Below are 25,385 nucleotides of genomic sequence, written 5' to 3'. Positions count from 1 at the left end.
TACTAAAATTAGTAAATTGAAAAATTGTTTGCACGAGGAAGATCAAGAATTATAAACTTGCAAAATTTAAAAATCCAAAATTTCACGATCCAAAAATTCAAAAATTCCAAATTTCCAAAATTCCAAATTTCCAAAATTCCAAATTTCCAAATTTCCAAAATTCCAAATTTCCAAAATTCCAAATTTCCAAAATTCCAAATTTCCAAATTTCCAAAATTCCAAATTTCCACATTTCCAAAATTCCAAATTTCCAAAATTCCAAATTTCCAAAATTCCAAATTTCCAAAATTCCAAATTTCCAAATTTCCAAAATTCCAAATTCTCAAAATTCCAAATTTCCAAAATTCCAAATTTCCAAATTTCCAAAATTCCAAATTTCCAAATTTCCAAATTTCCAAATTTCCAAAATTCCAAATTTCCACATTTCCAAAATTCCAAATTTCCAAAATTCCAAATTTCCAAAATTCCAAATTTCCAAATTTCCAAAATTCCAAATTCTCAAAATTCCAAATTTCCAAAATTCCAAATTTCCAAATTTCCAAAATTCCAAATTTCCAAATTTCCAAAATTCCAAATTTCCAAATTTCCAAATTTCCAAAATTCCAAATTTCCACATTTCCAAAATTCCAAATTTCCAAAATTCCAAAATTCCAAATTTCCAAATTTCCAAAATTCCAAATTCTCAAAATTCCAAATTTCCAAAATTCCAAATTTCCAAATTTCCAAAATTCCAAATTTCCAAAATTCCGAATTTCCATAATTCCAAATTTCAAAATTTCCACAAAGTAGGATTCCAAAATCCAAAATTTCAAAGTTCAAAATTTCAAAATTCAAAAATTCAAAAATTCAAAAATCCAAAAATTTCAAAATTTCAGATTCAAAAATTCCAAATTCCAAATTCCAAAATAGTGATATAGAAAATTTCAAAATCCAAAATTAGAAATTGCAAAAATTTTAAAAGTTTCAAGATCTCCAAAAGTCGAATGTCCACTTATTCAAAAATTCAAACTGTTCCTTTATAATAACTTTCCTAAGTCCAAAAATTTCAAATTTGCTTATGTATCACATGAAAGTTATACTAAAGTGAATTTTTGTTTACTTAAAACCCCTACAAAACAATCATTCTAACTATTATATTCGCGTTGTGTAATTTACTAGTGCTCCATCTTATACCAGTACCGTTTCACTTTTTATCAACATTTCCTATCACAGATCGAGAGCTTACGAAATAAGAATAAAAATATCAGTTCCATCTTCTCCGTAATGTACATATGTTCACGTACAGGTTAGATTATATTAAAGCGTTAGTTGTTCCACTTCTACGACCTCATTTAAATACATATATAAGGTGTCCCAGTTTTCTACCGCCAAACTTTATTAATATTTGTGAAACTAAAAAAGAAAGTTATATTAATACAACGTTTTAGACACTTTATTAAAAAGTTATAACACAAACATAAAATGGCAACAGATTGCTTTGTTCGATGTCGTATACAGGAATCCAGTTTTGTCCTAATTACTTCACTTATATATTCTATAAATAAAAATAAGAAGAAATGTTGAGAATTATACTTATATAGTATCGAAGGAGAAAATCGTCGATTATTACGTATATTCCTCGTAATCTTTCGATGAAACATTTAAGAGCCGTTGTTTATATAACATTTTATCATTTTTATTTATTGAACGCACTGGTAGAGCTTTACGAAGAAAACTGGGACACTGGCATCGAAAGCGTTTCGAAGTTATTTTATACTTTTGTTACTACTTTTTGATAAAGCGCTTAAAACTCCACGTCAATATAACATCTGACAAATCCCGCCATAATATTCTAGACGGTCACGTGTGCACGAATGTTTTTCTTGATCGTTACATTGACAGTGTCGAATATTCCCGAAACCGTGCATCTTCATAAACCGTTACTAGGCGCACTATTTTGTTTATTCTTCGGTCAGTCTCCTCGCGACGCTTGTACGCGTCGGACTTCGCACGTGACGTCTTTATCTTTGCACACGAAAGTTTCTCATCTCGGCATTACGCGAACTTTGTCAATCAACTATCCTTATTGCTTTCCTTAACTGTGTACATCGTTGTAAATAGTGGTTTAAATAAAAGAGCAGTTTAACGAAATCACGTACAACTTATTATTTATCCATGAGCGTTCCAAAGTACTTAACCTCTTAGATACGACACGCTTCTATAATGGCTTTGGCGGATACCATCTCTCTGTACGACGGTCCACTATAGTGGCTCACTCTACTGGTTCACTCGCTCACGGATGTTTGAGAGATTAATAATATTGGAAAGATGTTTATTTTAACGTCTCAGATACGACAGTCCTCTATAATGGCTTTTGTGGATACCATCTCTCTGTATGACGGTCCACTATAGTGGCTTGACGAATGTCAGCGTAGAAAACGTAGCGCTACAGTGGCTCACTCTACTGGCTCACTCGCTCACCGTTTCGATCAAATGATCGTTTTCATGTTATGATTCGCACTTTTTACCTTCATCACGTTTTATAAGAGTATTAACAAATCCCACAAAAGTACATTACATGCAAATAAAAGGCAACGCCAAGTAGTTTAGTCACCATGTAGCACCTCTTGCACTAATACGATATTGGAGACATTTGCAAATTACATAATTTGTGAATTTTCTAAAAAAGTAAATTATCAAAGTTAACGTATATGTATCATATCTTTGGGAAAAATTATAATTTAATCATCAAAAACTTCATTCCAATGTACCCGCGTAGAGAACAGCATTGTCACAGATTGCAGTGCTGTTTATGCGTAATTCGCGTCGAAATCTGCCGTACGGAGAAGTGCCGCGTAAAGTTTACTCGTGCCTAAGAGGTTAAAACCCTACGTAGTACATTTTTTTATTTTTACGTGTAGAATATACAGGGTGTTACCTGTAACGCTACTCATGATTTTTCTCCCACTTGCAGCTACCTTACGAAAAAAAGTTTAGAATAAAATTTGCAGGGTATGAAGTGCACAATAGATATTAGTAAAGCAAATATTGAAAACAGTTTGTTCTCTTGGCAAAGTCAAGTTCACCTTGGGTTTCTTAAATAGGAACATATATTTTTTTTTATTCATAGCTTTAGAGGATATCGAGACGAATTCGAAACATATATTAAATTATATTTTTATTAACATATTACTCGATTTACAGAAGTGGAAAAATGTAAAGTACTTAGCTTTTGACTTTGGTAGGGTAACCATTATTTGGTTCCAAAGAGATCACTGAATGTAAACACGCGACTAGAATATAAGAAAAATACACTTTATTTAATTACATGTTCAAAATGTAATATATGCCGCCTTCCATCACATAATATTCCAGTCTTTTACTTTACATTTCCACTTCTGTAAATCGAGTAATATGTTAATAAAAATATAATGTAATATATGTTTCGAATTCGTCTCGATGTCCTCTAAAGTTATGAATAAAAAAAAATGTATGTTCCTATTTAAGAAACCCAAGGTGACCTTGACTTTGCCAAGAGAACAAACTGTTTTCAAAATTTACTTTAGTAATATCTATTGTGCACTTCATACCCTGCAAATTTTATTCTAAACGTTTTTTCGTAAGGTGGCTGCAAGTGGGAGAAAAATCGTGAGTAGCGTTACAGGTAACACCCTGTATTCATAAAATTTGATTGTAAAAAATTAAAATACCCTGTATATATATTCGAATATATCCACGTAAAAATATATGTATGTAATATACTTTTGCGAAATTTAACCTATTACAAACACAGTTCTACAGCATGAACCAGTTTCATTTGTAAAACGGAATTGCTCATATCTTTCGTTATGTTTCACACGTTCAACACTACTGTAAAAACGACCCTGACTTTTGGAAAATATAAAAATTGGGGATTATACTGCAGCGGCTGTTAAATTTTATAGTATACACCTTAATATTCCTGCAAAGATATTTCACCTCAAATCTCTCGCACAGATTTTTAAATTTTGTAATTTGCATGTTGATAGAATATATTATTTCGAATGTGTAACCCGAGAATTTGCAAATTTGGAAATATGATGTAATTTTCTTCTTGTGAATATTGAGAAAAATTAATTACGACTATATTTCTATAAGTAAGATATACAAAAATAGAAATCTGCAGATGTGAAATTTTTGTATTTTTGACATCTGTGAATGTATAATTTTGCAAATTAACAAATTTAAAAATTAAAAAATATATTTATTCATTTTCACGTTTCCAAATTTCCAAATTAATTTCCGAATTTCTGAATCGCCAAATTCTCAAAATTCCCAATTTCCAAATTTTCAAATCAATTTTTCACTCTCCAAATTTCAAAATTTATGAAGTTCTCAAATTCCAAATTTCAAAATGCCAAAATTTCAAAGTTTCAAATTTCCAAATTTCCAAATTTTAAAGTTTCAAATTTCCAAATTTCCAAAATTCCAGATTTCCAAAATTCCAAAATTCCAAAATTCTAAAATTCTAAAATTCTAAAATTCTAAAATTCTAAAATTCTAAAATTCTAAAATTCCAAATTTCCAAAATTCCAAATTTCCAAAATTCCAAATTTCCAAAATTCCAAATTTCCAAATTTCCAAAATTCCAAATTTCCAAAATTCCAAATTTCCAAAATTCCAGATTTCCAAATTTCCAAAATTCCAAAATTCCAAAATTCTAAAATTCCAAAATTCCAAATTTCCAAATTTTCAAAATTCCAAATTTCCAAATTTCCAAATTTCCAAAATTCCAAAATTCCAAAATGCCAAATTTCCAAAATTCAAAGTTCCAAATTTCTAAATTCTCTAGTTTCAAATTTCAAATATCCAAATTTCCAAATCTCCACCTTCCCAAACAAAAAACTTGATATTTCTAAATTTTAAAATATCTAACTTTCTTCCATCCTTCTTTTATTGTTTTTAATTACGTATTTAATTCAGCTAAACTTTTAATACAGATTATTCCCACTTTAATTTTATTTTCTTTTTTTTTTCTTTAATTATTTGACCGAGTTAGAGTTTTGTCAGCTTACGTCAACGCGTTAACTTTATTCACCTTGCGTCACATGGGTTGGTCAATGCAAACTTGTTACATTATGCGGCCTGTTGTAGATCAATCGGATCAAGTTTGTGCGAGAAACTTTATTCGCCATCGCGTCGCATGTTTTGAAACATTTTTCTCTACACTTTCCAATTGAAAAAAGCTAGTATAGAGAGAGAGTGCGAGAGTTGACGTATTTTATAAATATACATGTACAGGTTCTGTCATAGTTAAATGATTTATAAATACAGATTGTGTCGCAGTTAAATGATTTATAAATGCAGTTTGTGTTATAACTAAATGATTTACTGCAGATTACTAGTATTTCATAATATTATTTTATTTAACAAAACTGTTTCTGTCTACGTGCAGTTTAAAAAAAAACTGTAAAAATATTTTTTATTATTTTTCTGCTTTTTTATTTTATTATTTTACTGTTCTTTGATTTTACCAGTTTGCTGTTTTATAATTTACAGTTTAATAGTTTCATTCTTTTTATTTTTGTAGTATTTTAATATTTCAGTATTTTTCAATTTGCTAGTTTTCTTATTAATACTGTATTATTTCACTATTTCACAATTTTATTGTTCAATTATTTTATTATCATGTCACTATTAATATTTGGTTGCTTTATCTTTTACTATTTTTATATTATACTATTTCATTATTTTTATTTTGAATTATTTATTATTGTATTTTCTACTATTTTATTATTTTCTTATTCTACTGTTATATTTTATTTCACCATTGTCACTTTTTATTACATAATCATCTTACTATTTTACTGCTCTCGAATTCCACTAGTCTCTTCATCTGCTATTTCAGTATTTCACCACATTTTATGTTACTTTTTATATTTTATTTTTGGCTATTTCATTGTTGGTATTATTATACTACAGTATTCTACTGTTTTAGAGATATCTTAAAATAGTCTTTTATGCCACCTCAACTTGAAGTAGAAATAAAAATAAATTTAAAGTAAATGACTTTGTCCGAAGAAAAAAATATACGAATCCATGTAGCAATTTGCTAAAATTAAAGAAGGACAATTAATGTTAAAATAGAAAGAAAACATAAATTTTCAGTAATTGTATTAGATTTGTGCATATAAAACTTAGAATGTATCAATAAGGTACTTAAAATTTGCTAAAAAGGATTATGTAAAACCTTCACTGATATTTGTAATATAAAATAGCAGGTTACTAATTTCAGAGAGCAATGACGAATTTCAAATTACAGAATCAAACAGAAACTGATGAAATAAAATTATCTCAAAGTAGCATATATAATATTGCTACATGTTGGCATTTTTAAATAACTTCTACGAATTATTTAAGCTCTACGCCCTTTTCATATAATTATTTATTAACTACTTACAGGACACGTCTTTATTTATTTTCCAAATGTATTCTCTTCGCAATGTGCCAACCGTCGCGGATTGGCAACCGACTCGCGCGCCGAAAATTACCGAAGATTCCCGAATCGATTCAATCGGCACGGACGCGTTCTATAGAATACAGTTGCCCTTTTTGACGTTTCTTTCTAACAATAAGAACCGACTAGTTTAGAAATCCATCTTTTCGTGCATCACGTCATGGCGTATTAAATGGACGATTTTGAAATATCGAAAGACCAAAGTATTTTATGACATAAAAGTACACAAAAATACCACTTATGTTACATCAATTTGAAGCATACAGTTTAACGAAAGTGACTGTTATAATAAACGTTTTATTATTACTTTGAATTCAAAATGGCTGGTAATCTCTAAAGTCTGACATAATTTGATGACATAAAACTATCGTAAAGTGCTACTTGCGTTGTATCAATATGAAGGTTAACGTTCGTTGTAAGTGACGGTATAAACTTTTGGTTAATGTCCGTAATATAAACTTGAAATTGCTAGATAATCACAACACTGCACTTTATACGTTGTAATTCATATGCGATTATTTGACGTTCAGATCGTATCACTGACAGTTATCTAACGTTCACGTAGATATTTTCGATAAACTTTAATTTTCAAATTGATACGTTGTATGTACTATTTTATAGTAATTTTGTGTCACCAATATGCGTCCAGCTTTTGGTACTTTGATATCTGACATTTCGCGCGCAATAACCATAGCATTTTAATGTTGATTGAGAATTGAAGATTTAATATTTATTGATTTATTTTCAGTAATTTGGTTTTAATGGAGGTTGAATCAGTGTCGTAATGAGAAAAGTAATTTAACCACGTATCTCCACACATTGAATGATGAAATATGTATATTGCAATTTTACACGTCTGTTGCTAACCAAATTTTGTTTCTATGCCTATTTGCATGAATAACATCGTACAGAATTACAACCGAATTTACTGATGTATTATAATCACAAAGTAATTTGTTTATCTACATTCTATTTATCTGCCCTGTAATTTGTATTTTAGATCTCTTGTTTAATTTGATTGCATCGCAGTTCGTAATTAGAATTGAGGTACAACTGCAATAATACAATGAAATTCAGTCACGGTTTCAGATCAGAAACTAATCAAAGTGGGAAACGATGAGGGTCCAGAACCCATGTATTTCTGTTCATAGGTTTTGCATAGAAAAACATTTGTGTGAGTAATCCGTTATAAATTATCTAAAATAATAAGATTGCATAATAAAAATTATAGAAATTGTAAAAATTAACGTCCCGACAGAAAAGAGTGTAATACAATTGCATTCGTAATTACATTCATTAGTAATCAAATTAATTGTCCATATAAATTACGTAATTCAGGTATAATTAAAATTACTATCAAATTATTAATTATTATTACTATTATACTATTATTATTAATTATTTTACTATTATTATTAATATTTATGTAAATTATTATTACAATATAATTGAATCCAAAATATTCAATTAATACAATTTTTAAACATTTTAATCATACGTTGGTTTCAATTGCTATCTCTTATTTTATTACTTCAAAATTTCACTTTACCAATCAACTTCATTTTTAACCCCCCGTTTACGATCGTTTAATAATCACATATATACTGAAACCAAACTATAAAAGTAACTAAATAATATAAAACTATTAAAAAATTACTATAAAAGTAACTTCTTTTTCTTTTTCGCTACTATAAAAGTACTTAATAATTTTTATAATTGAAAATAAGAAATCTGATTGAAGCGTTCTGTAAATCTACTTTTAACCTCAAAATAAGCGTCATATTCTACGCCGATAGATTCTGTGTCGAATGGGACACCGTGTAGATTGGCAAGAAGTGCTTGTCCATGTTTGTCGTGGTGTTGTGACACGCGAAGGGATTTCAGTTGCCCTTTAAAATGCCGTGGGGTCGCCGCGAATATTATCCAGCTTGCCAATCTTAATTTCTCCTTACGAGCAGCGCGTCAAGGCTTCCACGGGCTGCATTTATTTTGCCCGCTCGGCGATTTCGCGCTGCACGCGAGCTGCGCTGCTATATCGTTCTATGATAATAAACACGAAAACAACCGGATCGTACACCACCCTACACGCGATATGCATTTTTTAGTGACGTCATTCTATTGCATTTTTTCCCGCGATGCACATTGCGATGTTTTAGCGACCTAACTGAACGAAAGCCAATTTCGTTGATGTCTCCAATTGTTTAAAACATCGCATATTTTATTTCCGCAGTAACTATGTTTTATGTAATAGTTATGAAATTTGTTTGGATATATTGCCGGAATCATTAACAATCGCTGATAATTAATTTGCTTATGAAGTATGAAATTGGAAACTACAAAGGATTATGTAATCTGGGGATGTTAGAATTTTGAGGATTTGGAGAACTAGGAATATTAAGATCTAGGAATATTTTGTTTTAGATTTTGGAGATCTAGTGTTATTTTGTTTTAGAGTATTGAGATCTAGGGTTATTTCGATTTAGTGATTTAGAGGCGCAAAGATATTGTGATTTGGGATCTAGGGATTTTGGAATCTGGGGATTTTCTGACTAAGGGATATTAGATTCCAGGATTTGAAGATCTAAGAATATTGGAATCTGGGGATTCGCTGGCCTAGGGATATTAGAAGCTAGGGATTTTTGCATCTGGGGATTTTCTGACCTAGGGATTTTGGAATCTGGGGATTTGCTAGCCCAAGAATATTAGAATCTAGGGATTTTTTGACCTAGGGATTTGAAGATCTAGGGATATTGGAATCTGAGGATTTGCTGGCCTAGGGATATTAGAATCTGGGGATTTTTGAATCTTTGAATTTTCTAGGGATATTAAAAGTTGGGAATTTGAAGACCTAGTGATATTCAGCTCTAGTGATATTGGGATCTTGAGATTTGCAGCTCTAGGAATTCGTAGATGTAGGGATATTGAGATCTGGAGATTTGTAGATCTATGGATATTGCTATTTGGAGGTTTGCAGATCTAGGGACATTGAGATATATGAATTTTTGGATATAGGGATATTGAAATATATGAAATTATGAATATAGAGATATTGCGATATATGAATTTTTGAAAATAGGAATATTTGTGCCTCGTGTTTTTGGGTTCTATAGAGACTTTGGATATCTAAGGATATCTTGGATATCTAGAGATTTTGGGATGGCTGTAAAATATTCTGAGGTTTTCTAAATCCTCAAACCCTCAAATCCTGTAATCTTCTAAATCTTCTAAATTTTCAAACCATCAAACTTTTAGATCGAGAAATTCAGTATCTGTCATTGTCCACGTCATTTGCAGTGTTGTCACAAATACGTGACGAGCCTGAAATATGAACGTGTACAGGTACGACGGCTAACTTTCACGCCATTTAAGAGAACTATTGCACTGAAACTGTAAAGCGGTTTATAACCCATTTTTAGAGTTTCGAATGTCAGTGTCCGCTATAAAAGTCCAAGTAGCTAATAGATCTCATTTTATCGCAAATTAGATTAAGTAACCAAGTTCGTGGCTAGCATTAAAATCATTCTAAAACAATCGAACAACCGAACGGGTTAGTGAACTAAGCTAATAGCGAGGTTAGTTAATATAAGCTAAAGTGAAGGTAGGTTAATTTGCGGTTATATTAGATCACAGTTGGATTAGACTAGTTTATAATTAAGAGGGGTCAAGATTACTAGGTCAAGATTTTATTAAATAAGTATAGTATATAGTTGCATTATGTCAAGATTATAGTACTTATTTAAGCTTACAGTTAAGTCAAATTAAGAATAAATTAAGTTAGAATAAATATTGACAAACGGGAACCCAGCCCCAATGACTTTGACATATGTTGACGTCATCACCCTGAGTAAGTTTTCCTCATAACTTAATCATCATTGTTTATTGAAAAATTACTAACAAAAAACATTTGGAGAAATATTAATCTAAACTAACCTAACCCAGCCAAGCATATTTTATAATTGATGGTATTCGTTCTCTGGCATTCATTTTTAATTACATAATAAAACATGTTGAGTTGAATTAGGTTAGAATAATATTCTGTGTATACCACCTGAAATTCAAAATGACTGAAAGCTGTTCAGATTTATAAATTCACCCGTTACATGCTCCGGTAGGCGTGCCTCCAAATACTAAACCGTTGCAAAAATCATCAAGTTTTTCATATTATGTAAAAATTACGTAAATCTTGATTTTTATAAATTCTTATGGTTAATTATTGTTTAATCAACAATGGGCGACTGAGTAGGGAAAAGTTATTCAGAAGCGTGCCCTTAATAATATATGTCAAGGTCGAGGTCATTGTTGATGGGTCCCATTTCGTCAATATTTACCTACGTTATGGTTGGATTAAGTCAAGGATAAATTTTAGGATGAACGTTGGGTCAGTCTGTAGTTAAATTAAGCCACGGTTATGTTCAGCTAATATTTATGTGAAATCAAGAAGATTGGTGCAGGTGCCCCTATTTCATATACTGCCCGTCTACCATCCAATTTTTAGCGAAATACGCCCTCAATTTACGCGGATTATCCGTTCCGCGTGGATTCGTTTTACGTGAATGAAGAAACTGTCAGCACGAAAGAGGAAATATTGGAAAATGAGGCTAATACACGTTTCAGAAATACATATGCATTTCAAACATCTTAAATTGTTTTAAAAAGTAAGTTTTAATGCATCTTACCATTATTAATGTAATTTAAAATAATCGTTTCCTTGTTAATTGACACAAACTTCATATTCGTTTTTAAAACTTCTAAAAAGTATATTTTCTGTCCGCGTGAATTAAGATTGCGCGTAAAAAGTGCTGAGATTTCGAAATGAACTCCATGACTCTTCAATTTAATAATTTATTAGCTTCTCACACTACACGTCTTAGCACATTCACATAGAAACTAGAATTCTTGTCTTACCATAAACGTTGTCGTCGAGAATCGAGAACTTTCCTTTTGAACTTACTACTATATAGAATTCTTGAAAATTTCAATATAATATATTAATTATAGACACAACTATTGCAGTTTTAATACACATCTTTTAAAATATCTTTAAATCACTGAACAACCTTCATTTATATCGAAAGTTTGTGAAAAATAGCCCAATGCAATGCATTAACTTTTAACCTTCCAAATAAATTTTAATTGCGTGTCAACTGTCGTGGACCGGCAACCGGCTCGGGCGCCGAAAATGATCGAAGATCACCGAATCGTTCCGATTGAGTCCGAGTGATTCCGACACACGTTCTTTCGAAGACATCCTTTGTCACAGGGGAAAAAAAAACTGTCAATATATAAATAACTGAGAACTTATAATTCTATGTATTCCTGTCCATAAATTAGGGTGAGACCAATAGTTAACACATTGTTTTTGTTTATTATTTATGAGAGTGCTAAAAATATGTAAATAATTTAAATAACGTCCTATCGGAGGCAGTTGTCCTTCTTCGACGTTTCCTTTTAACAAAAAGTATTGCATAAACTTATAATTTTCCGCGTGGAAAATAGACTCTCGCAATTTGCGAGACGGGTGTATACTGTTTATTAATTCATGCAGTATTCATGTTAAAATTATTTATTTATGCAGACAACCGAAGACTTATTTAAAACGATATTTCGAAAGCCGGGTAGTTTAATACTTCGAAGTTGCGTCAGTAATTTCCCCTGAATTAAAGTCGAACAAGCAGTCGGGGGTTGTTATCTTACGGACAATGGTGATAAAAGCAGCAATCTCGAGCTGGAGATAGCTGGTAATGCAGGTATGTATACCGCATCAGCATCTTGACAAGTATCACCGCTGTAGTTTCATTTTACCCGGTTCGTGCCCGGTTTCGCTGCAAAAATGAAAGAGATACCGCTGCAACCACGTAAACAGGGGTTCCCAAACTTTTGCCTAGCTGAGTCATATTGTGAATTCCAAATATATAATGGACCAAAAGAAAATTTGCGGAACGTGCATTCCAATTGATAAAAAATTAAACTATCAACAAAATATTTACACTACAATAATTTTGTAAAAGTTCTTTATTTATAAGAACTATTTTTTTTACCAACTAATTAATTTACTTCACTTTCTATCGATATATCAGAAATAACTTATAACTTCAAATATTAATTATTTTACATATATGTCATAAAAGGTGGGGATAACTTGCGGCCATATATCCGGACAATGCTATATACAAAATTTATATAATAATATGATATATTACGCACAAAATTTGTATTTACTAATTTTGAATGATATGATTAAATTTACTAATTTATTTAAAAATGTAAAATGTCTCTATAAAATCAAAATGGCGGATCATCTGATACTTAGAGAACCACTGACATAGAGGAATCGCATTTACTATTTTTCCGCGTTGAAAGTGCATGTCAGAATCGTTGTATAGGTATGATTTATTATTAGATCGCAAATGAGTTTTTCACCAACATATTCGTGCCCCATGCATGCGATTTTGAACTTCGAGTAATTGTACTAACAATAGCTTCTAGAGTTTATCTAATAACGAAATCAGAATAATGGAACGCAATTAATATTGTTCGGGTACTGAATATATAATGTTCTGCGACGTGGAATTGTAAAAAAGATAATAGCGTTTGGAATAAATTATATTAGTGTAGAAATGGAAGGACATTATTGCGAATTCATTATAGTATATGAAAGTAAAGAGAATATAACCTCTTGGCTTATAACTTCGAGATACACTTGCGACAAACACTGTTCAAATGTGAAAAATCTAAATCGTATTTGTACGAGTGAATTTTGAATACTACTTATAAGCTGTATAATTTCGAAATGAACTCCATTTTCCTTAAATATAGCAATTTATTAGTTACTTACATTACATGTCGTTATTATTCGCCTTTCAAATCTATTCTACTCGCCACGTGTCAATCGTCGCGAACCGGCAACGACTCGCGCGCCGTAAATTATCGAAGATTCCCGAATTATTCCGATGGGCTTGAACACATCCTATCGTACACATGCAGTTCGTTTTTAATGCTTCTTTTGACAATCAAAATCTACTAGTTTTAAAAAACGTTATTAAATGTAAAATTTTGAAACATCGAAAATCCAACAGAATTTGATGACATAAAAGTACCCAAAAATTCCATTTGTGTTACATTAATTTGAAAAATAAAGTTCAACGAAAGTGACTGCATAAAGGTTTTATTAATACTTTGAATACAAAATGGCTGGTAGGAAACAATCATCAACTTCGGAACCTCTAATAAAGGTAAAGCAATTCAATGACATAAAACTATTTGTCTTAACATTGCAGTAATAATTAGCTAACTCAACTAATTACGCAACTTCTGAACAAATCATAGGTGAAGGTATTAAAAGTTTATAGCAGGAAAAAAAATACCAAATTAATAATCCAGGACCATTGTAATATTTGTAATTAAAAAGTTTAGAATATGCAAGTTTTTAAGTGTATAAACTGAGAAGTTTATATTTTAACAGATTAATATTTTTCAATTCCCAATTTAAAAAAATAGGAATTTTTAACTTCTACATTTAGCAACGAAAAATATCTAAAATTTTTAATTCTAAAATTCACAAATTTGTAATTTTAAAATATAATAAATTTATAAATGTATAAATTTGAAAATGTGAAAACTTAAATTTTAAATATTTAAACCTCTCAAAATAAGTAAGAACTCTCTTAGATTGAGCCATATAAGAGAGAGCCATATATGGAGACTGCTCTGTGTAAAAATATTTCCCAAGTAAATGATAATATATTTTAATTCAAAATATATAACCTAATGTATTCATTCTAATTCATTATTAAATTGGTACTAAATTTTCTTCGGCCTTGTAATAAATTCCTATTAAATTTCTTCTATTTTCACCTTAACCGCGTATAAAATTTAGTTGATCTAATGTACCTACAAATTCAATTTATCTAACTGCATTTTAATTCCCACATGCCCCGGAGAAAGATCCGCATGGATGATATTTCATCCACTTTCTCTCTACACTTAAATTAATGTTAGCAACTCGCTGCGCTCGGTATATTTCATTAAAAAATTACCTTTTAAACTAATGCACCGGAGTAACTTTATTAGCGAAATAAAATTTTCTGGAAAAAAGCGTTCGACAATTATTTTTTTCTTTTCCGGTTTTTTTTTCGGACGGAAGACGGGTAACCATAATTTATCTTTCTTATATCTCTTTCTCTAAACTGTTCCGCTGACAAAGTATAAGCCGTGACAAATACCGGCGAGTAATTTTTCTGTCTTTGAAATTATCCAGAAAATACATGGCTCTTTTGTACTGAATCTTTTCAGAAGAAATACAAGGTTTTTTTTTTTGAATCGTTCTACAAGAGGGTGGTGCGAATATGCATTAAGATAAAATATGGAACATCTAAAGATTTATACATGGTGTAATAATAATTAGACAGCGGGTGTCTTTGTGCATTGATGAAATATTAAGGTTTGTTTAATATAAATGAATCATGCAATTTATGATAGGCTACATGTGTATTGTTTTCATACTTTCATTATTTACTATCATAAAGTCCGTTATCATACAGTTAGTACATATTTAGTATTACGAATAGTGTCACCATAGTGTTACTGTTTCTCGTTAGAAGTAATATTCTATACGATCGGTTACTAGTATCATACTCTTATCATACTGTCACTATTTAATTAACTTATCATATGGTAAAAATTTATTGGGATAAATACTATTGTGATAGTATATTATTGTATTAGATTGGGGAATAAGTTCGTAGCGTTTTGACATTTTCTTTTTTTTACAGCGACATTTTGCAATTTGCAAGGGGTTATAATATTAATTCGATAGAGCTCTTTCTACTCCACAAAATTGTATTAATCGTTTTTTTCAATAGTTTCATTCGTTATTACTATTGAGGCTCAGAAATGGAATATCCAGGAGGTAAAAATTAGCACTTTCGACACCTGCTTTTCTTCGCTTTCCATCGCGGTCAAAAAGCTGCTGAAGCACCCCGGGATATTTGTCACCTATGACACCTTCTCTGTATACATTGTAGATATCCCAGCCTGTTTCAGCAACTTTTCACAACTTTTGTGAAAAGTTACAACTTATACTATGAATCTTTATTATCATTTTTACTGATATCATATTGTCACAATTTATGATCTAAATACCGTTATCATACCGCCAGTATTATCTATCATAAACTACAAATATAGTGTCACTATTTATTGTCATTAGTACTTGAATCTTATTGTCACCATTTATCATCATAAATACTGCTATCATACTGTCACTATTTACTATTATACATAGAGTTAGCATAAGCTCTTGGTCCTACAATATTCCAATATTATACTCAATATTATAATAATTTTTCTTCTACACTTTCCAACTATAATATCTACATATTTCCGACTACCAATTTGAAACAAATTTCTGATTTAACAAATTTATAATTTTAAAAATTTAGTGGAATATTTAAGTTATGTTGAATATCTAAATTACTGAATTTTCCAATTTCCAAGTTTGTAATTTATAAATTAACAAATACCTAAATTTGAATTATAAAAAATGTATTGTAATCAATACATAAAATTATAATAAAATCAATACATACATAAAATTCCATATTGTATATATTCTAAAAAAATTGCATATAAATAACCTGATTCTAACCTTTAATGTCAGAATGTGATCGACTAACTAATGTGTAATTTTAAGTATTTGACATAAAAGCTACCTTCCTTTTTATACAAAATATTTAAAATCGCAGACTACTTATTCGATCACGTTCTAAAATAAAACTCTGCCAGCAAAATGCACGTGATTTTTGTTTGGTCTTGAAAGAAAACTGGGTTGCAGAGAGTTAAAATTTCTCTATAAGAGGAAAAAGAAATTTCTCGAGTGAGGGATAAATATATGTGACCCACGAAAAAAGCGATTCACAAGTCCATAATCGTGTTCGACGGCGGAAAAGATGCGGCACACAAAACAGCTCGTATAGTACGATTACGGTACGTGTGTCTGTACGTGTTTGAAAACATAAAAGCGGATTATTACTGAACCAAAAACCCGTAAAACCACAGCAATATCCGTACATCATCATCTCTTGCATTCAAACGCTTTCATGTAAGTCTGTTCGTATCTTTCAAAACGCCGGAAAGTTGAACTGCACGTGCATTGTCATTTAGAAAACTACACCCTACGTTTATAGACGCATTGTTATAGACGGAGTCCAAAAATAGTCAACCAGGTTACGTCTTTAATGCGTCTTAAAATTTAGAATTTTAGAATTTCTGAATTTCTGAATTTCTGAATTTCTGAATTTCTGAATTTCTGAATTTCTGAATTTCTGAATTTCTAAATTTCTGAATTTTAGGGATTTTAGCATTCTAGGATTCTAGGATTCTAGGATTTTACAATTTTACAATTTTACAATCTTACAATTTTACAATCTTACAATTTTACAATCTTACAATTTTACAATCTTACAATTTTACAATCTTACAATTTTACAATCTTACAATTTTACAATCTTACAATTTTACAATCTTACAATTTTACAATCTTACAATTTTACAATCTTACAATTTTACAATCTTACAATTTTACAATCTTACAATTTTACAATCTTACAATCTTACAATCTTACAATTTTACAATCTTACAATCTTACAATCTTACAATTTTACAATCTTACAATTTTACAATCTTACAATTTTACAGTTTTACAATATTACACTAAGAACCTCAACATTTCAAATTAGCAAAAGTAAAATTTCCATATTTTAACCTTCCAAATATTCAAATTTAGAAATTAATTATCACGTCCATCATAATTTACATAAAAGCCATCTGCTGTACCATTACAGTTAAAATTGAAGCCAGAATCCATTTATAATTGAAACACACATATACAAAGTTAAAAAAATGTCAAAGGCAACGTTACCTACACGAGCCAACATCGCAGTCGCCTTAATTCGTTTAATAACCACAAAGAAAGATAATAAAATAGTTCCTGTCCGATTTTAATTTTGATTTTATTAGCTGTAATTTCATCCTGTAAATTGCCCTCGCATTTCAAGCAGTATTATAATCAGTCGTACGCAATACGCATGAATAAATTCGATTACGTATGTCAACTAGAGTTCCTTGCTTTTCATTTCACTCACACGTGACGTGAAATCATCGTACAAACGAAAGCACTACAATAACGTCGAGTACTGCCATATGCTGTTTGCACGATCCGAAATTTTGAATCCAATATCGTAATGTCAGGGTAAATACATGCACCCCAAATATCAGGCTGAATAATTCTATTGTAGTTGCCTAATAACATACGGAAATCAATATGTCCTTAGAGCTAAATTAGTAATTGTTATTGTTCGATGCACTGTTTTTACAAATATAGATACATGAGCCGTTTATTTTGAAAGTGAAGCTTATAACTCTTTCGGCTCCGATCTTCCGCTTATATCGCGCAGCTTCGTCACTAACCGAAGATTCCCGAACGTAGAAAAGTAGCGAACAATGGAAATGACCGGACGTAAACAGTGTTATATTCGTAGGATAATTTTAATGCAAGAATATAACTTTTATATTACTGATTTTTTTATTATGAAACGTTTGTTAATATATTTATGACATTTTCTTGATTAAAATGAGACTAAACACGAGGTAATTTGGAACATATTTATTTAGAATTTCAAGCGTATCGTTTATAGTTCCGACATTGACCGAAGATTCCCGAACGTGGAAAAGTAGCGAACAACGGAAACGACCGAACGTCCACAGTGTTATACATATATTCGTAGGATAATCTTAAAGCAATTAATCTTTTATAAGACTGATTATTTTGTTATGAAACTGTTATTAATATACTTTTATTAATATACTTATTTTCCTGAATAAAATGAGATCAAACACGACACAATTTGGAATTATTTATTCGTAGTTTCAAACGTTTCCGCTGCGTCGAGGTTTTACTGTAGTAAGATTTGCTACAAAGGGACGTGTATTGACACGTCGTGTAACTTCGTTTCCCTTCGGTGTTATTTGGATCACGTGGTACGACTGACAGTCAAAATCATTTCTATGGCTGAAGTGTCTAAATGCGGTTGAGAGAAGCGATTGAGGTTATAATAAAAGTCCTAAAATAAGCGAATCTCTTGTGTTTGAACTTCCGTTTATATCGCGTAGTTCCGACATTGACCGAAGATATCCGAAAATAGAAAAGTAGTCGAACGTAAACAGTAACATGTTGAGACAATTTTAAAATAAAACCTTTATTTCTTTTATTTTGTAATGTGAAGACTATCCGATAATAAACATACAGTAACATAATAGTAACATTATCTGTTACCACAAAATACAAAAAATTTGTAATCACCACTGTTTTTCAGTTTATCGAAACACAAATCTTTAAATATCTCGCAACAAAAGATGGACTTGTCCCACTTTCAAATAAACGGCTCATACATCTTACAATTTCCATAACGGAAAAGCCTTAGCACGGAAAAGTACAAATCGCGCAATTCTCATTTCACTCCGGATCAAAAACATGATGAATCGAGAATACGTAAATAGAGAGCAGCGAAATTGGAAAAAGCATGACAAAGAAAATTTCGTGCACGCAGGGGACCCTAATCGCGAGCATTCCATGTCTCTTTTTATTTCTACTTTTTTCAATGGTTAAACTTGCACGGCACACGCGTATGTTTCTGGTATGTAGGAGACGCTTTGTAAACCGCGGTTACATAGCGAACGCACAATTTTCTTTCTTCCATTTTTTTTCTTTTTTTTTCTCGTTCAGGGAATACAACACAGAAGAAACAATAGCGAGTGTGTCTCAGTCGATTTCAGTATCCGTGACCCGATTACTCGACGTGGCCCGTATTGACGTTACTTGTAGTTTTCAGTAACGAGCTTTTAATCGATATTACTGCTCTTTCATCTTTCTGATTCACGGATAAACCGTTTCTCGCTCGGCGCTGGTCACCTTTTGTCGGAGTTTATTGGATGAACGATTACTTTTTTCTTCAGATTTTTGTGCGGGCGTTCGGGGAAATTGATTGTCGGAATGTTTTGCGACGATGAGTTAAAATCAACAGATTCGGACGATTGAGGTTTATGTATTCGTAGCGTCGTGCGATAAATTCATGATGGACGAAGATAGACGAAGATAGACGAAGTTTGTTTGCACATGTAAATGTGAAACGAACTAAAATATATATTTATAATAAATGATTTGTGGTAAACGAAATTTATCTGTGAAGGTTTGTTACAATTTTAGAATGTGCTAAAATAAACATATATAATAAATGACTTGTAAACAAAATTTATTTATATGTGTTAAATTTGAAATGAACTGTGAAACATGTACAATAAATGATTTATGGTGGACGGAATTTATTTTATGTTATAAATCAGAAATTATGGGTAACGTGCATATAATTTATGATACAGAAAGCAATTAATCTGTGTACATATATAAATTATTGTGACAATTAATACTGATTATGATATGCACTGAAATTTAACCAAAATTATTTGTCAAAAATGTAATACTCTTGTTGAAAATGACACTGATGTTCCTTTATATTTTCAAGATACATATTTCACTGCAACATGAGCTTCCTGCGCTGCCAGCATTCTTGCAGTTTGTTGCATGAATGATAGCAGCCGCGATTTATGTTCGATATTTATCTTTGTTAAAGCAAAACTATTACAAACCCATTACCGGACGTTTCTGCTATGAGTTATTACAAAAAAAAGTGCGTGGTATATGGACAGTCTAAAGCTGATGTAATAAGAATCTGTCGTTTCTATTGTATGTAGCCGTTTTCAATATAATACCGTGATATATTGATAGCCCGTTAAAAATTAAATTTTCGCATTGTTGTGATGAGATTTACTGGAGAAATATTTATGGCCCACACAGATATGATTCACACAATATAAAGAAAGAAAAAAAGGGGAGGATGATTTATAGGCACTGGATACCAATTTATCTGAGCTTTCAAAACTTTTAAGAGAAATTGTTTTATTTTGAAGTCAATTTTTAAAGTAATTTAAAATAATTTGTTTGTTATTTTGGTTTTTGTTTAATGAACTTAAAGTTGACATAATTTTTGTTTAATGTATTTTTTAATGTTTAGAGTTAATGAATAAGTAGTTTTGAATTTTAGAACTTTAAATTGATAGAATTTTAAAATTTAAAATTGAAAGAATTTTGAAATTTAAAATTGAGTGAATTTTGAGAGATATTTACAAATTCTAAAATTTAGAAAAATAATAATTGAAAAATTAAAAAATGTAGAAATCGGGTGATTTAAAAATTACAAAATTTAGAAATATAGTAGTTAAAAATTTATTCTATTCTGAATTAAAAATTCCAAATTTCACAAATATACTAATTTATAAATGACAAAATTTAAAAACATAATAATGTAAAAATAACAGCATTGAGAAATATAGTAATCAGAACTTAAAGAATTTAGAAATTAAAATTAAAAATGAATCTATTCTGAATTAAAAATTTCAAAATTAAAAATTCATAAATATACTAATTTGTAAATAACAAAACTTAAAAACATAGTAATTTAAAAATAACAACATTGGAAATATAGTAATCAGAACTTAAAGAATTTAGAAATTAAAATTAAAAATTAATCTATTCTGAATTAAAAATTTCAAAATTAAAAATCCATAAATATACTAATTTGTAAATAACAAAATTTAAGAACATAGTAATTTCAAAATTACAACATTGAGAAATATAATAATCAAAAATTAAAAAACTTAGAAGTTAAAATTAACAAATGATTTTATTCTGAATTAAAAATTTGCAAATATACGAATTTATAAATGACAAAATTTTAAATTGTAGTAATTTAAAAATTTCACAATATAGAAATATAGTAATTCAAAAATTCTAAAATTTCAAAATATAGTCACTTAAAAATTCAGAAAATGTAGTAATTCTGAAATTTAAGCTTTCAGAACTCCAGCAATGAAAATTAGAATTAAGACACATAAAAATATTAAGACTTAATTTTTTTAAACTTTCTGTTACAAAAATTGCTCATCATTGTTAACTCCATCTAGACATAAGGTACCTCAGCACCAGATATGCAAAAGTAACTTATATCAAAACATGTATACACAATATCAAAAACTGTTCTGTTAAAAAATGTACATGATGTCACAGAATGCTACATCAAAAAAATTCTCCATTTAAAAAAAAAGTCTTCAGTACAGAATAAAACAGGACTTTACTTTTGGAAGTTATCTTCGTAATCATTCCTTGCAATCGCTGTACTTCATATTAATACTCTATCGATGTTTTAACTTCTTTTGTAAAAGTACTCTCTTATTCTTATCAAAGATAAATTATTTTTAAGTAGATACGATTACGAACATGTCCTTCGAGCAAAGAATGTGATTTTTATGTCATCAGCGAACGACAAGCTGCAGTAATGCGTTAGCCTCAGCTAATTATTGCAAAAACAGTCCGACAGGAAAATTATTCAAAAAAACAGAACGAACCAGCGTGAAATATGGTTCTTTCGAACAACTTTGCCGAAAGTCATTAAGCGGAGACTTAGGTAGGTACTTAAGTAAGAACATGTTAACTGGGTAAATGTTGAAAAGCCAATTTTCTGGAACAGTAATGGAACCTTCTGCTGCAGGGGACACTTCTGCACGATCATTTTAAACAAACTGTATGGCCGCAAAGGGTTAGTCACATAACTGCACACAATTTTCATACGTTCAACCATGTCTAGTGAGTGGAAGACGAATGTAATGAAACCTTGAGACGAACGCAATCCTCGTGATACCATGTTCGAAATTTCAAAATTTTCTAATTTCCAAATATTCTTTGTTCTCAAATTTTGAACTTCCTTAATTTTGAAATTTCTTAATTTTGAAATTCCCTAATTCTCAAATGACCAAGTTTCTCAATTCTCAAATTCTCAATTTTTGACTTCCTTAATTCTCAATTTCTTTATCCTGAAATTCCCTAATTTCCAAATTTCTTATTTCACAAATTTCCAAATTCTCCCGCTCCCAAATATCCAAAGCCCCAAATTTTCAAAGCTTAATTTTTAAATTTCCAAATACCCAACTTTCCCAATTTCCAAATTCTCAAATATGTGTAATACAAGTTTGGAAACTTGGAAACAGTAGAAATCAAAATCGATCTTTTCTTACGTTTAAAATAATCTTTTCAACATAACCTCTAATTACAACAAAATCCTTGTTTACGTTTACTTTAAACAAGCTATATGGTCATAAAGCGTTAGTAACATAATTACACACAATTTTCACTCGTTCAACCATGTATCTACTTAGAGAAAGATGAATCTACCGAAATCTTGAAACGAACACAATCCTCGTGACACCATTCACAATCAGTCTAAACTGTTTCGCGGACTGAACGCAACAAAAATGACGGAAATAAACTGAACTGCGAAGCGTTATAAATATATTAGACACGGTATTAGTTTTCTAGAGAATATCTCCTGAAAAAACTGTCGACGCGAAAACGTGTGTGTCAGGGAAACGTGATGTTTTACTGCACTGCTCCATTTTTCTTTCGTACAGGGGAGGATGATGTACATAAGGACGAATGTACCAAGGGACAGTGTTATTTTCTTCAAATATTATCCACGAAGGACAATTTTGACTTGCTGTATGATCAGTAGCCTTGCAGCGGTGACATCTGGTCAGCTGCTATTGCAAATGGCCGCCTGTCCGGTGTTACGTGAGCGTCTTGTGTATTCGGGGCTTGCGAGCAAATATTTTTCTTCGCTTTTACGAAGAAAATTTTCAATCTTGCAGCTACATGGGTTTGGAAGGGTTATATGCAATTATTACATGGGATCTCAAGGTTCTTAAATCTTCAGATTCGCAAATATTTAAATTTCGTTATGTTTATGTACCAAAATTCCTACATCCCTAATTTACTACGTTTACAAACTCACATATCGACCTATTTCTAAATTAAATTTCTAAAGCTGTAAATATCCAAATCTCAATGACCCAAAATTTCTACGTCCCAAAATTGCATCATTCACAAATTCTCACATACAACAGTTTCTAGATCTCTAAATCACAATCCTATATTTCCAAATGCCCAAATCTTAGTTACTCCAAATTCCTAAGTTCCAAATCTCAAGGTTCACAAATTCCTAAGTTCCAAATCTCAAGGTTCCCCAATTCTTAAGTCCCAAAATCTCAAGGTTTCCAAATTCTTAAGTCCCAAATTCTCTAGGTTTCCAAACTCCTAAGTCCCAAAATCTCAAGGTTTCCAAGTTCTGAAGTCCCAAAATCTCAAGGTTCCCAAATTCCCAAGTCCCAAAATCTCAAGGTTTCCAAGTTCTGAAGTCCCAAAATCTCAAGGTTCCCAAATTCCTAAGTTCCAAAATTTCAAGATTTCCAAATTCTTAAGTCCCAAAATCTCAAGGTTCCCAAATTCCCAAGTCCCAAAATCTCAAGGTTCCCAAATTCCTAAGTTCCAAAATTTCAAGATTTCCAAATTCTTAAGTCCCAAAATCTCAAGGTTCCCAAATTCCCAAGTCCCAAAATTTCAAGGTTTCCAAACTCCTAGTCCCAAAATCTCAAGGTTTCCAAACTCCTAAGTCCCAAAATCTCAAGGTTTCCAAACTCCTAAGTCCCAAAATCTCAAGGTTCCCAAATTCCTAAGTCCCAAAATTTCAAGATTTCCAAATTCTTAAGTCCCAAAATCTCAAGGTTCCCAAATTCCCAAGTCCCAAAATTTCAAGGTTTCCAAACTCCTAAGTCCCAAAATCTCAAGGTTTCCAAACTCCTAAGTCCCAAAATTTCAAGGTTTCCAAACTCCTAAGTCCCAAAATCTCAAGGTTTCCAAACTCCTAAGTCCCAAAATCTCAAGGTTTCCAAACTCCTAAGTCCCAAAATCTCAAGGTTTCCAAGTTCTGAAGTCCCAAAATCTCAAGGTTCCCAAATTCCCAAGTCCCAAAATTTCAAGGTTTCCAAACTCCTAGTCCCAAAATCTCAAGGTTTCCAAACTCCTAAGTCCCAAAATCTCAAGGTTTCCAAGTTCTGAAGTCCCAAAATCTCAAGGTTCCCAAATTCCCAAGTCCCAAAATCTCAAGGTTTCCAAACTCCTAAGTCCCAAAATCTCAAGGTTCCCAAATTCCTAAGTCCCAAAATCTCAAGGTTCCCAAATTCTTAAGTCTCAAAATCTCAAGGTTTCCAAACTCCTAAGACCCAAAATCTCAAGGTTTCCAAACTCCTAAGTCCCAAAATCTCAAGGTTCCCAAATTCCTAAGTCCCAAAATTTCAAGGTTTCCAAATTCTTAAGTTCCAAAATCTCAAGGTTCCCAAGTTCCTAAGTTCCAAAATCTCAAGGTTCCCAAATTCCTAAGTCCCAAAATCTCAAGGTTCCCAAATTCTTAAGTCCCAAAATCTCAAGGTTTCCAAACTCCTAAGTCCCAAAATCTCAAGGTTCCCAAGTTTCGAAGTCCCAAAATCTCAATGTTCCGAAATTCCCACGTCCCTAAATTCCCATATTCACAAACCCTTACATCCCCCACTTTCTAGGCCCCTAAATTAAATTCCCATATCTACAAATATGCAAATCTCAAGTCCTCCAAATTCCCACGTCCCGAAATCCCGAGTTCCCTAAATTCTTAACCCATGGCAAAATATCCAAATCCCTCAGAATCCCTCAAAATCAACAGTCACGTTTTATCAGTACAAAAGAAGCTACATTTGCCATATTTTCCCTAAGGAAGCCAGATTTGCTGTTATATGTACGCGTGAATCTCCCATCCGAGTTATGGTTCTTTTATGGCGTCAGAACGGATCCTCCAAATCCAATAATAAGAGGAATCATAGGAGATGTCACCTGGTTTGTGGCGGGTTAGTGGATCAAATAACTTGCTACGTGGAGGA

The 25,385-nt window shown here is 31.2% G+C and overlaps 2 protein-coding genes and 1 long non-coding RNA gene across 10 annotated transcripts in view; 2 read left to right on the top strand and 1 right to left on the bottom strand.

The window, feature by feature from the left end:
• The window catches only part of LOC105662800 (uncharacterized), a 61,534-nt gene extending 48,124 nt beyond the window's left edge, over positions 1–13,410 (bottom strand). For 3 of the 5 annotated variants that reach the window (XR_013039093.1, XR_013039089.1, XR_013039092.1), the window contains exons 1-2: positions 13,311–13,410; positions 11,152–12,297 (exon numbers count right to left, since the gene is read on the bottom strand). This is a non-coding gene — a long non-coding RNA (uncharacterized LOC105662800). The remainder of the gene's footprint in view (positions 1–11,151; positions 12,298–13,310) is intronic. The other 2 variants (XR_013039091.1, XR_013039090.1) reach the window with 2 other exon arrangements.
• Positions 1–25,385, top strand: part of Nca (neurocalcin homolog) — a 238,087-nt gene that overhangs the window by 99,332 nt on the left and 113,370 nt on the right. The window lies entirely within an intron of this gene.
• LOC100883363 (neuronal calcium sensor 2) overlaps positions 1–25,385 on the top strand; it is a 214,689-nt gene that overhangs the window by 99,167 nt on the left and 90,137 nt on the right. The window contains exon 1 of one of the 3 annotated variants that reach the window (XM_076534638.1): positions 10,822–11,130. The exons of the other annotated variants lie outside the window; for them this stretch is intronic. The gene's annotated coding sequence lies outside the window, so the exon portion shown is untranslated. Of the gene's footprint in view, positions 1–10,821; positions 11,131–25,385 lie in introns of those variants that run through there. 3 annotated transcript variants of the gene reach the window in all.

Source organism: Megachile rotundata, chromosome 8, assembly GCF_050947335.1.
Source record: "Megachile rotundata isolate GNS110a chromosome 8, iyMegRotu1, whole genome shotgun sequence".
Taxonomy (NCBI): Eukaryota; Metazoa; Arthropoda; class Insecta; order Hymenoptera; family Megachilidae; genus Megachile; species Megachile rotundata.
Note: the sequence above shows the minus strand (reverse complement) of the source record. Positions and strands in the feature narration are given on the sequence as shown.